This window comes from Macrosteles quadrilineatus, unplaced genomic scaffold (genome assembly GCF_028750875.1).
Source record: "Macrosteles quadrilineatus isolate MER2022 unplaced genomic scaffold, UCM_ALF_1.0 Scaffold_5__1_contigs__length_97177068, whole genome shotgun sequence".
NCBI lineage: Eukaryota > Metazoa > Arthropoda > Insecta > Hemiptera > Cicadellidae > Macrosteles > Macrosteles quadrilineatus.
In genome coordinates this window covers 30954786-30965704 of record NW_026542598.1, presented here as the reverse complement: position 1 = coordinate 30965704, position 10919 = coordinate 30954786, and positions in this window count along the sequence as shown.

The window sequence follows — 10919 nt, the reverse complement described above, 5'->3', positions numbered from 1 at the left end:
TATGCCCTTAATGGTTACGGAGAAAATTCCAAAAAGTTTTAAATTTAAAATTCCCATGTTATTCTTATGGAGAATAAGTAAACTGTTGTAGTTTGCTTGTTTATGAACGTATTTTGATTAAATTTGGAAAATGTTTTTATTTCTTACTAACTATTAACATTTAACAAAAAAAAAACAGTTTTACCCTCCCTGATGCAGCAAACCTAAGTACTTGTTAAACTAATTTCATTTAAATAGGGAATAATAAGTGTTATATTTTTAAGTAGACATTTCAGTATAAATCCAATCAGTCAAATGGAAATTCGCTTAGTCTGCAGGTTTGCTGCGGCGGAGGTATATTTTTCCTTTGATGTATACAGGGTGTCCAGCAATCATATGAACAAACCTTATTACTTTGTCACGTTATTAAGCATGTCAAAATATGTAGAATTTATAATAACTGTTTAAAACATAATCTTTGAAAGGTAAAACGGAATTGTAATTTTTGTTTTGCCCTGGAAAAAGCTCAGTTCTGTTATCTACAAAAAGGCACAATTTGCGCATTGTTCCCCTGGTATGAAATTAAATCAGTTGCTCATTTCCGTTTCAAGCCAAAAAGGTTAACGTAACAGGTAACACGTCCATGTCAACATGGAAATATTTATCTTGTTATTGGTAGAAATTGAATTACCAATAATGATCCGATGTTTGTGGATATTATGGTTACTTAATGTAGGTGTATTCACCGTATTGTACACTGCCTCCGTAATTACCTTCATTACCAGATTAAACATCGAGTCACAGAGAATATTGTTAACATGATTTTCACACAGAGTCATTTTGATGTTGTGTTTAGTTTTGGTTACACGGGTGCTAAATTGCTAATGGACGCATGAATTGATATATGCTAAGCAAACCCGCTAATAAATGGAATAACTTTTATTCAATTTTTACTTTTTATTATTTTAGATTTTATATTTTTTACATTTATTTATTTATTTATTTTTTACACAGAATAATCGTATACGAACGAATAATAATCGTATCCTAGAACACACATGCTAATAATATTGTGGTAGTATTGAAATGTAATGAACCATGCTTCTGCATGGTTATTTAAAAATATAATAAATAATCATTCTCATTAGAGAAATGTTATGTTTTCTGCTGTTTAGTCAAGTGTTTGATTCGCTCCACAATTATTTACTTACATTACATAATAGTAATTTACTAATTTAGTGATTTTTCTTTAGTTATAGTAATTATTATTTTAGTTTAGATTTATAATACCAATAAAACTGTAGTTCTTTTTTATATAACCTATATTCTTGAATTGAATTTATTTTATAAAATAAATAATATCTTTTAAATTAAATATGCAGAAAAATTTATACATGAAAATTTACGCTTTAGGAGATTAAATAGTCAACCTGTTTTCGAATAGCAAGTAAATGATGATAGAAAGAACTAAACCTAACGACGTATAGTTTTTAAAATTATTGTCTGAATAATCGCGTAAAGTTAGTGATTACTTGCTTTTTAGATTTGCGGTATCTTTAATCATACCGCTTACTGCAGTAAACTTTAAACAAAGAGAAATGTGTAGTCTGAATATGTTGCATAATGTTGTGAAGTATTGTATATATCACACAGTTAGGAAAGACATTTTATTTCATACGACAGGACTTTAGTTGCATCCTCGTTAGGGAATCATTCTTTAAATCTTAATGAAGTACTGTAGACACTTTACCTTTATTTTAGTGGGGTTTTGACAGATTTTCTACGAACAAACTATCAGCAGGCAAGCTACAAACTTGTATTGCACATTTTGGTTGATGGTTAAAGAAACGAAACTATGTAATTTGATATACACTTCAAACACGTTCTAAAGACAGATTATGTGTATACTCCCATTATGTGTTTGACGAAATTTCCTTTGATTTCCGAATACTTTACAGTGATTTTATACATAAGAGTGTTTTTAACTGGTTTTTTTTCATTAGGGTTATCATTAAGCTGGACACAATATGTGATGTCAAGCAAAAATACAATCCAAACTAACATCAATGACCTCAAACTATCGCGTGATTATTTTGCACATGCAAACATAATGGAACTGATTTAACGATTTTGTAACCGATTTAAAAGCTTTCGCACGTATACTTTAGCAAACCTATTACATGCATGATGACATATAGCTGATAATGTCATTTTGTACTACAAAAACACGCAACTAAATTCTTCCAACCTTCGTGAGTTCAGAGCAACCACTGGGGAGAGTTGTATATCTTGCTTTCTAACTTATAGAAAGAATACTTCATAAAACATAATCTAGACACAATATCGTAATGCACTTTTATTACACTTGGGATATCGTTATTTATCGTGTCCAAGTAAGTTTGCATGCAATATGTATTACGACATGTTTCAAATGAGTATAGCACATAGAGTCCAGCTAGTAAACACCATTAAAATTATATTCCATTCTCATTTGTAGATGTCTTCGACATACACGACACATTGCACTACTCCTAATCAAGAAATTCCCATCTCTTCCCTAGATAAAGTAAATCTATGCTTATTCTATGGAATAGCACACAGGTATTATGTTAGCTGGTTTGTATTCTCACTAACGAAACATTTATCATGAAATATATATAGTTCAAGACGAGTTTAAGACACAAAAGCTACAAAGTTTCCAGAGCAAAGCTGACTAAGACCAGCCATGTGGATAATGCGAAAAGACTAACAGAGTCTGAAACGACCTTTAGATCTTGGCTTGATTAAAACTCTATTGTATTTATCCATCTCCTTTGCTGCGCTTTGACATAAAATGTACATTGAATAAAGCTTTGAATACATTTTACCAAAATTTCACAAAGTTTTATGGTGTTTAAAATTATTTAAATAATGTGTAAAAGAAATAATATGGTGGAATAAAATTATAGTGATGAAAAATTGGTTCAAGCTTCCATTAGCAGCTGTAATAAATGTGTTCAATTTTATTTGGTTTGTTTCGTGTTTACTAATGATTAAAAGTATTTGACACATTTGAGAAATAAAGATGCATTCTACTTAGATCGTTTTAACCAACCCACTCTTATTAGGTGTTAGCTCTACAATTTCAATTACCGCCGGAATCTTGAGAAAGATATTTCTGTTCATTAATTAAACAATTAATTAGGATAGAGCAAAACTTCATTAATTTACCAAACATCATACGGATAATTTTGTCCTCTTCTTTAGACTGACCACCCTAGTGTCTGGTACAGTTTATTTTAAACTTAAAACACATTGTTATGCTAATAATAATAATTAAGCATGGCATTCGATGCAAAATCTCACTAACATTTTACAAATGAAGGGGTTGAAATGGTTTATAAAACGTGACTAAATATCCGATTGTTTTTTAATTGTTTAAGAAATAGGATTTAATGTTTCTTCAAGTTTACTTATTAGTTATATTTTCTTGGAGTGAGGATGTTTTAATCCGTCTTCATGTTGTTAGCCTGCGGATCACTGGTAAAGTAATGAATAATGGTTTAAATACCTTATACTGTCAAAAGTGATTCTTTGTAGTCTATGTAGGCTACTGCAGTTTCATTCCCGGAGGAACTTCATCAGGCTTCGAAAGACATCAAAACTTCATTCCAGAGGAAGTGTCGTCATGGTGAAAATCCATCAAGGTCATATTTACATAAAACACGGACGAACACACGAATGTGTTATGTTCGTGTGTTCGTCCGTGTTTTATGTAAATATGACCTTGATGGATTTTTACCATGACGACTTCCTCTGGAATGAAGTTTTGATGTCTTTCGAAGCCTGATGAAGTTCCTCCGGGAATGAAACTGCAGTAGCCTACATAGACTACAAAGAATCACTTTTGACAGTATAAGGTATGTAAACCATTATTCATTACTTTAATCCGTCATTGGTTATGATTTAAGTTAACTATTTGGGATTTGTTTTACCAAGTTTATGTACTGTAAGTTTTTAAAATCAAATAATGCGTACTCATGAGTCATGAATAATCTTTTACCAGCTACACAACGCTACCGCTTTCAGTATTGCTATTGGCAAAATTTTTGTTAAATGATCTTGTACGGGTTAAATATATTGGACGACTCCTCACAACCCCAGGGGGGAGGTTTCTTTAACTACGAAGAAGACAGCTTGAAAATGAACCTTTAGGTTCGAAATCTTAGTCAAATCAGTGACAGTACAACAGGCATTTACCTTTTTATTTGTAAAAACGTGATCCAGAGGCTAAAGATATTTAAACTCGTTGTTAAGAGAAATGGTTTTACGGTCGAATCATTGTCAATTATTCAGTGTTTGACATTAAACGTAAATAAAAATAAAACACCCTACCTCTTTACAATGTCAGATTATGTCTTTTTTGGACGGATAAGTTAAGGAAATAAGATTAATCGTAGCGATGGCAAACTTTTATGAATTCTTATCTCCGGCAAGGAAGGAGACGTGAAAACAATAGCAATGTGTTGTCAAAGCAATTTATATGACCTCATTTTTTTCACGCAGAATCATGAAACTATAAAATATTAAAATATTTAATTTTGAAGCCAAACAGTGAAGACCAACCAGCACGATATACAACTACGTGTGGCTAGTAAATGTGGTAGCATTTGGCAAAATACCAAGTCAATCTCGAATCGTAACATTAAAGGACCTTACTATTTTCATAGAAATCTAAAGTAAAAAAAGGTTACCCATTAATTTCGTAGTTGTGCAAGTCTTGAAGTAATTTGTTTCAAGTTTAAATTTGCCTCCAATCAGCTTATTACTCTGCTGGTTCTCTTACAGGTGTTTGTCGTATTGTATAATATCCTTTTAAAATTGTTGTTTAACTTATTCTGTTCTTTATTATTTCTACTTCCTCCACCTTAAGTTTAGTGATTTCATCAATGTCCGTTCATACAAATGATGATTCATTGGCAGCTTCAGCATAAAATATTACCCTACTCCATTAAAAATAAAATTATATGTCATCTTTTAACGAATATCACTTGAGTCGACTACTTTGAGTGGAGTATAACATATCACAGTTTAGTTAAGTGACCAACTGAGTCAAAACTTTCATGAAATATCAATATTATTATGACAAGGCAGAAAATCAGTCATGCAGCCAATAGCTCTGACTTTAAATACTAACACATTAAACTAAATGTATAAAGTAAAAAAAAATCAATCTGATTAATTTTCGGCATGAAATTACTATGACTACTATTTTAGTGTCCTGACAAGACACAATATAACAATATTTTGCTACTCAATAACAACTTCAAGGGAGATGAGAATATAGCGAACTTACAAGAGGTTAAGTCTGCTTAGTTCGGTCATGTGACTAATGCGACAAGACTAACTCTGAGAAACAACCTCTCAAAATATTTCCTTCCTTTTGACTTTATCTTCCAACACCCATAAGCTATCTTTGATCTGCACCAATAAAAATGTGATTACAAAATCTAGAAATATTCAATATGCATGAAGCTCGTCCTTTTCTTAAGATTGCCGAACTGCAATGTAAAGTTTACAGTCCTTCTCATGCACTAAGCCAAGATGCTATATGATCAAAAAGACCTCGAGAGGGGCAAATGCCACTATTCTATGCAACTAAATTAAAGATAACTATAATTAAAATAGTAAAATTTACAAACATCGAAAATTAGATTACGAAAACTAGTTTTTACTACTGTAAAAATTGAATGTTTTGTCATCCAAGTAAAACTTTAACCTTAGAGTTCATCACAGTTATAAAATAACACACCTAAACTGAAGGAAAACATTCCACTGAAAAAACATTGTTTGCAATGATTAGCTTTCTGGTAACTCTTCGTTGTATTCAACGAGCTAAATATTCATCATAAGCGACGTTGAATACGTTCATTTGATTTAATCAAAAAGTTATGTGGGAGAATTGAAAGCTTTTGTTCTGATTGTTAAACTGTTTTAATAAATATATAGTCTTTGTATTTTAATTTAAACACGGCAGTTCTGTTAATACAAAAAAATAATATGACTGGTTGCTCTAAGTGCTATGACACCTTAGTTTTTATTATTAGTATTTTTATCCTTGTCTTAATTCCTGCAAAGAATCAATTTATTCCCTCTGAGATATTTTACTCAAGGATCCGACTTAAATAAACTAAGGTTTGTTTAATTTAAGTTACGTGATGTCAAATGGAAAAAATTAAAATAAAAGATTTTTGTAAGGTGATATTTTAGAATTATTTTTATTTTTTTCCATACACCATTAGTTCTTAGTTGTGTACGTTTTATACTTATGTATTAACTATTCATTCTCTTACACTTATATCGAATCTTAAATGCATGAGTTTATAATTTTTTTTTTTATTTAAACAGCAGCAATAAATTGGATAACTGTTACGCTATTATCCCCAATCGACGCTTTTAAATTCAGCTGCAACAGCACAAATTAAATATTCAAAGTTAACACTGGCAGAGAGATTTGTTATAGGATTAGGTTCGGCAAATTTGCGGGTGACCATATCCATTAAAAATAATTACATTAAGCTTTTAAACTGATTCTATTTAATTGTCTTTTAGCACCTAGGATACTACACCGAATTTTTGTAATGAATTTTCAATAAAATTCGTCGTTGATGTTAGATCTCCAATACATCAATATAGCATGAATATGCTTGTAGCATTTACTATCTCAGTAAAAATCCAAATTATATTATTTTATAAATCATGGATACTTATTTAATTGTGTAAAAATATATATTGAATAAGGACAAAGACATAAAATAAAAAATAAAAACAATTTAATTTCGAATTCCTTGCTATATTTAAATGAATAGTAGATACAGGTTCTATCATTTAGGGGACCACAACTATTAAAGTTAGGTTAGGTTGGTTTACTTAGGTTCTGTGTGGTTAGATTTCAAATGGATTCTGAATCCATACAAATGAACCTGAATTCGGAAATGACACAGGTAAGATTAGGTTCATTACATTGAGAAATATAAGTACTACTATATAAATTCTTATATCACATATAAAGAGATTCACTTCTCTACTTTGCTTTGCTAAATATGTATTTTGTAATTTAGTAACATAAGAAATTTCCAACATCTAACAAACAAACGAATTGTTATTACATAAGTATTTTACGTTCTGTATAAATAGTTGGTGATTTCTGTATGGATTTTTGTTGGAAGAAATGATATAATCCAACGTCTGAAGTGGAATCTTATACAGGGTGATTGATATAAGTGTGCCAGCCGTTTTATTCGAAAACTATAAGAGATATCAAAAAAAGTTAAATGGTAAGTGCCTTGGATTTTTTATTTAAAAAAACAAAAAAATTATTTTAGCCACCATTTTTCCAATATGGCCGCCAACTTTGATTTTTCTTACGGAACATCCTGTATTTTATGATGTATTCTGGTAGAAAAAGTAATTTTAAGACGATTTTATTCTTGTGATTTTTTTCATAAACCTAACCGTTTTGAAGATAATAATGGTTAAAGTTTTGAAATTTCTGCATGAGAAAGAGATTCGATAAAGGCCTAAGCAAGCATGCCACCTGTTTTGCTCGAAAACCATTCAAAATTGCACAACTTAAACCATTATTATCTTTGAAACGGTTAGGTTTATGAAAAAAATCACAAGAATAAAATCGTCTTAAAATTACTTTTTCTACCAGAATACATCATAAAATACAGGGTGTTCCGTAAGAAAAATCAAAGTTGGCGGCCATATTGGAAAAATGGCGGCTAAAATAATTTTTTTGACTCGACTATAATTTTTTTAATAAAAAATCCAAGGCACTTACCTTTTAACTTTTTTTGATATCTCTTATAGTTTTCGAATAAAACGGGTGGCACACTTATATCAATCACCCTGTATTTATAAATAAAGAAACTATTTTAACGATGACCTATACGTGTAGGACCATTTCAAATATTTTAAACATAACATAAAACATTGATTACCATGGTTTATATAGCCTCTCTGGCATTATATGGATCACAAACTTTCATCAGAACTCCATCGCTAGTCAAACGAACCGATCTAACTATTCACAAAGCCTTGGGCAGTTAACATGTTTGACTCATTACAACAAAGTCCAAGGTTAGCAGCTAGAGTACACTTGAGGACAACATCAAAAGAGATTAAATTACCTTATTATATATTCATGGGCCACTCCGAGTGTCTATTACAGCCCATGACTGAGCCAAGTACTAAGCGGTGCAAAGCATCATTACAACACCAAGCACCCGCATCGTATATAACCTCTGCATCGTATGCATAGGTAAAAGTGTTTATTGTACCTGACAAATATTTTTCTCTGTCTTCCCAAACCTACTACAATATTTAGTGTGCTCCCAAATTGAGTACACATTAAAACAGTTGTCTATTTAAAATAAATTTTCATAAACAGTTTCTTCTGTTGTTGATCATTTGAATGTCGTTAAACATTTAACTTTGATCAGCTGTTAAATTATAATTCACATTTTGAACTATAACGATGAAGAAAGATGGTCAGCAACACTGGATCTTTGAAAATGAACTCGAGAAATAAATTAAACGCTAGGGGGCAAACCCCTAGAAGGAATCAACTTTAAAGCTACCCTTCGTCACTTGGCTAGATAATAATACGACCTTTTAATAAAACCCTTAAACCTTTGGCTAGATAATATAACCCTTAAAACGAAACCTCAATAGTGAATTATTAGTTTTTTTAGAACGGCTTGAAAAAGGAATGCTACATAAAAAAACCTTTAGTGTAAGCATATAGATTTTATTTGTTACCATTAATTTCTATTACTTACCTAAGCCAACTATATCTTATATATTTAATGTCGATCTTACGAATATATACCCAAAACCCGTTAGACATACTTGATAAGCAAGCAAAGCAAATCCTATCTGAGTGGTTGTGTTATCTGAACCGCGATTAGAGGACCTGCTAAACTTCATGAATAATACAGCGGCTGTAGAAGGAGGGTTGAGTGTTTACCTTTGGTTGCTGTCTTCACTGATGAGGCGCAGCTAAGTGCTGACGTAATTATGGAAATTATGGATTTAGTGGGCAATTTTTTAATTACCGTGTTATGCCAATCACAGAAATTATGTTATTATGTATACAACTGTGCTATATGTTAAACAATATATTTACCTACAACCATTGTTTACTTTCATAACAGCGTAGTTTTAATCATAACAACATGGGTAACGGACCAAAGATTGAGAGATTCGAACTTCAACTAATCAGCTGTTCAGGCGAATTTAATTGTTGAGTGGTGCAATTAGTGTTTGGCACAATGTTTCGTTGCATCACTGACAGTGGCAATGAGAGGTTATAAACGAAAACATAGCCTCTCTTAAGCCGGGTTTTGCTAGGCGCGAAAGTGGAGAGCGGAGAGAGGAACGCGGGGAGCGGGCTCTACTTGTCTTAGGTAATTTTATGTTACTGTTTTCCTAGAAGCGGAGCGGAACACCATGTTAATCTCTTTTCCGCTCTCCGATTCCGCGCCTAGGAAAACCCAGCTTTAGAAGTTATGAGTAGTGATTTTAGTAATTAAAACACTGTGGTATAAAAAAGTAGTGTACGCCACTCACGTAAATACTTCATAATGTAGTTGTTTTTCTAAACCACGTTAGCTAATCAATAAAAAGTTACAGTACCTGCAGACTGCCTTGTGGGTTTTGTTAATCCAGTAGGATTACGTACGTTTCGGCAAATATATTGCCATCATCAGATCCAGAACTTCGAAAAATCCAGATTTTAACCTTCAAGTTCTGGATCTGATGATGGCAATACACTTGCCGAAACGTACGTAATCCTACTGGATTAACAAAACCCACAAGGCAGTCTGCAGGTACTGTAACCTTTTATTGGTTTCACGTAAATAGTGTTAACGACACTCGTACGAGTTTTTATGGCACTCGCCAAGGGTCGTTCCTTAAATGTCCTCCTTCGTGTCGTTAACACTATCTTTACGCAATTCTAAGCTCTGGGCTTTTTTAGTTGTCATTCAGAGTGAGAATTGTGGTGGGCATTATATTGGCATATCAGATGTTTAGCAGCCTAATTATGTGGACTTACACTTTGTATGACACCTGTGGACAAAAGTTGTTTATGTTTATATTATGTTGTTTATTTATTTATGGTAATGATCACACTCAACAAAACCCTCGTTCGTCAACTTCATTGATCCAAAAAAGGCTCACTTTCCACACTTATTGCACGTTAGATTTTTTTCTAAAATTTGTTGTACGTCACAACTAAAAATCTGTAATGTGTTCACCAAACGTAAAGACTGAGGTTTGGATGGTTTTGTGGCTAAGATTTATTGTTGAGGCAACGAGGGAGTAAATAAGACAAAACTAAGGTCATTGCCAACTTACGATATGTCTCTCCATTAAATAATGTTAATTAATTATTATCATAAATTAACAACTACGTAATTTTTGGGCAAAAAAAACATTTATTTTTACTTATAGAATTTTGTATGAGAAGAATTAATTTGCTATACATATAACCAATTAAATAAAAAAAATATTCCTTAATTTTGTATTTTGTTCATTTGTCGTAATTGTATTTTTATTTAAATTTTATTTTTTATTTTTTTTTAATGGCGACCATACAAAGTTGGTATTATAGCAAAGTATGAATTGAGATAAGTGTAGGATGAGTGCCGCGATCTTGTAGTCTTGTTAGTGTCTAAGGCTGACAGTAAGGCGAGGAAATAGGTTGTTTTGTGAACCAATTCTTGTAAGAAACTTTATATGACAACTTTGTATGATAACTAGAAGTAGAAATATTCCTCCTTGACCAGAAGGAAGCTTATCATAACTATCAACCCATTAAATCTTCTACCCAACACTCTATGCAAAATTTGTTTCATAAATCATTTACAAATTAACTTCAAAAGAATTTTCCT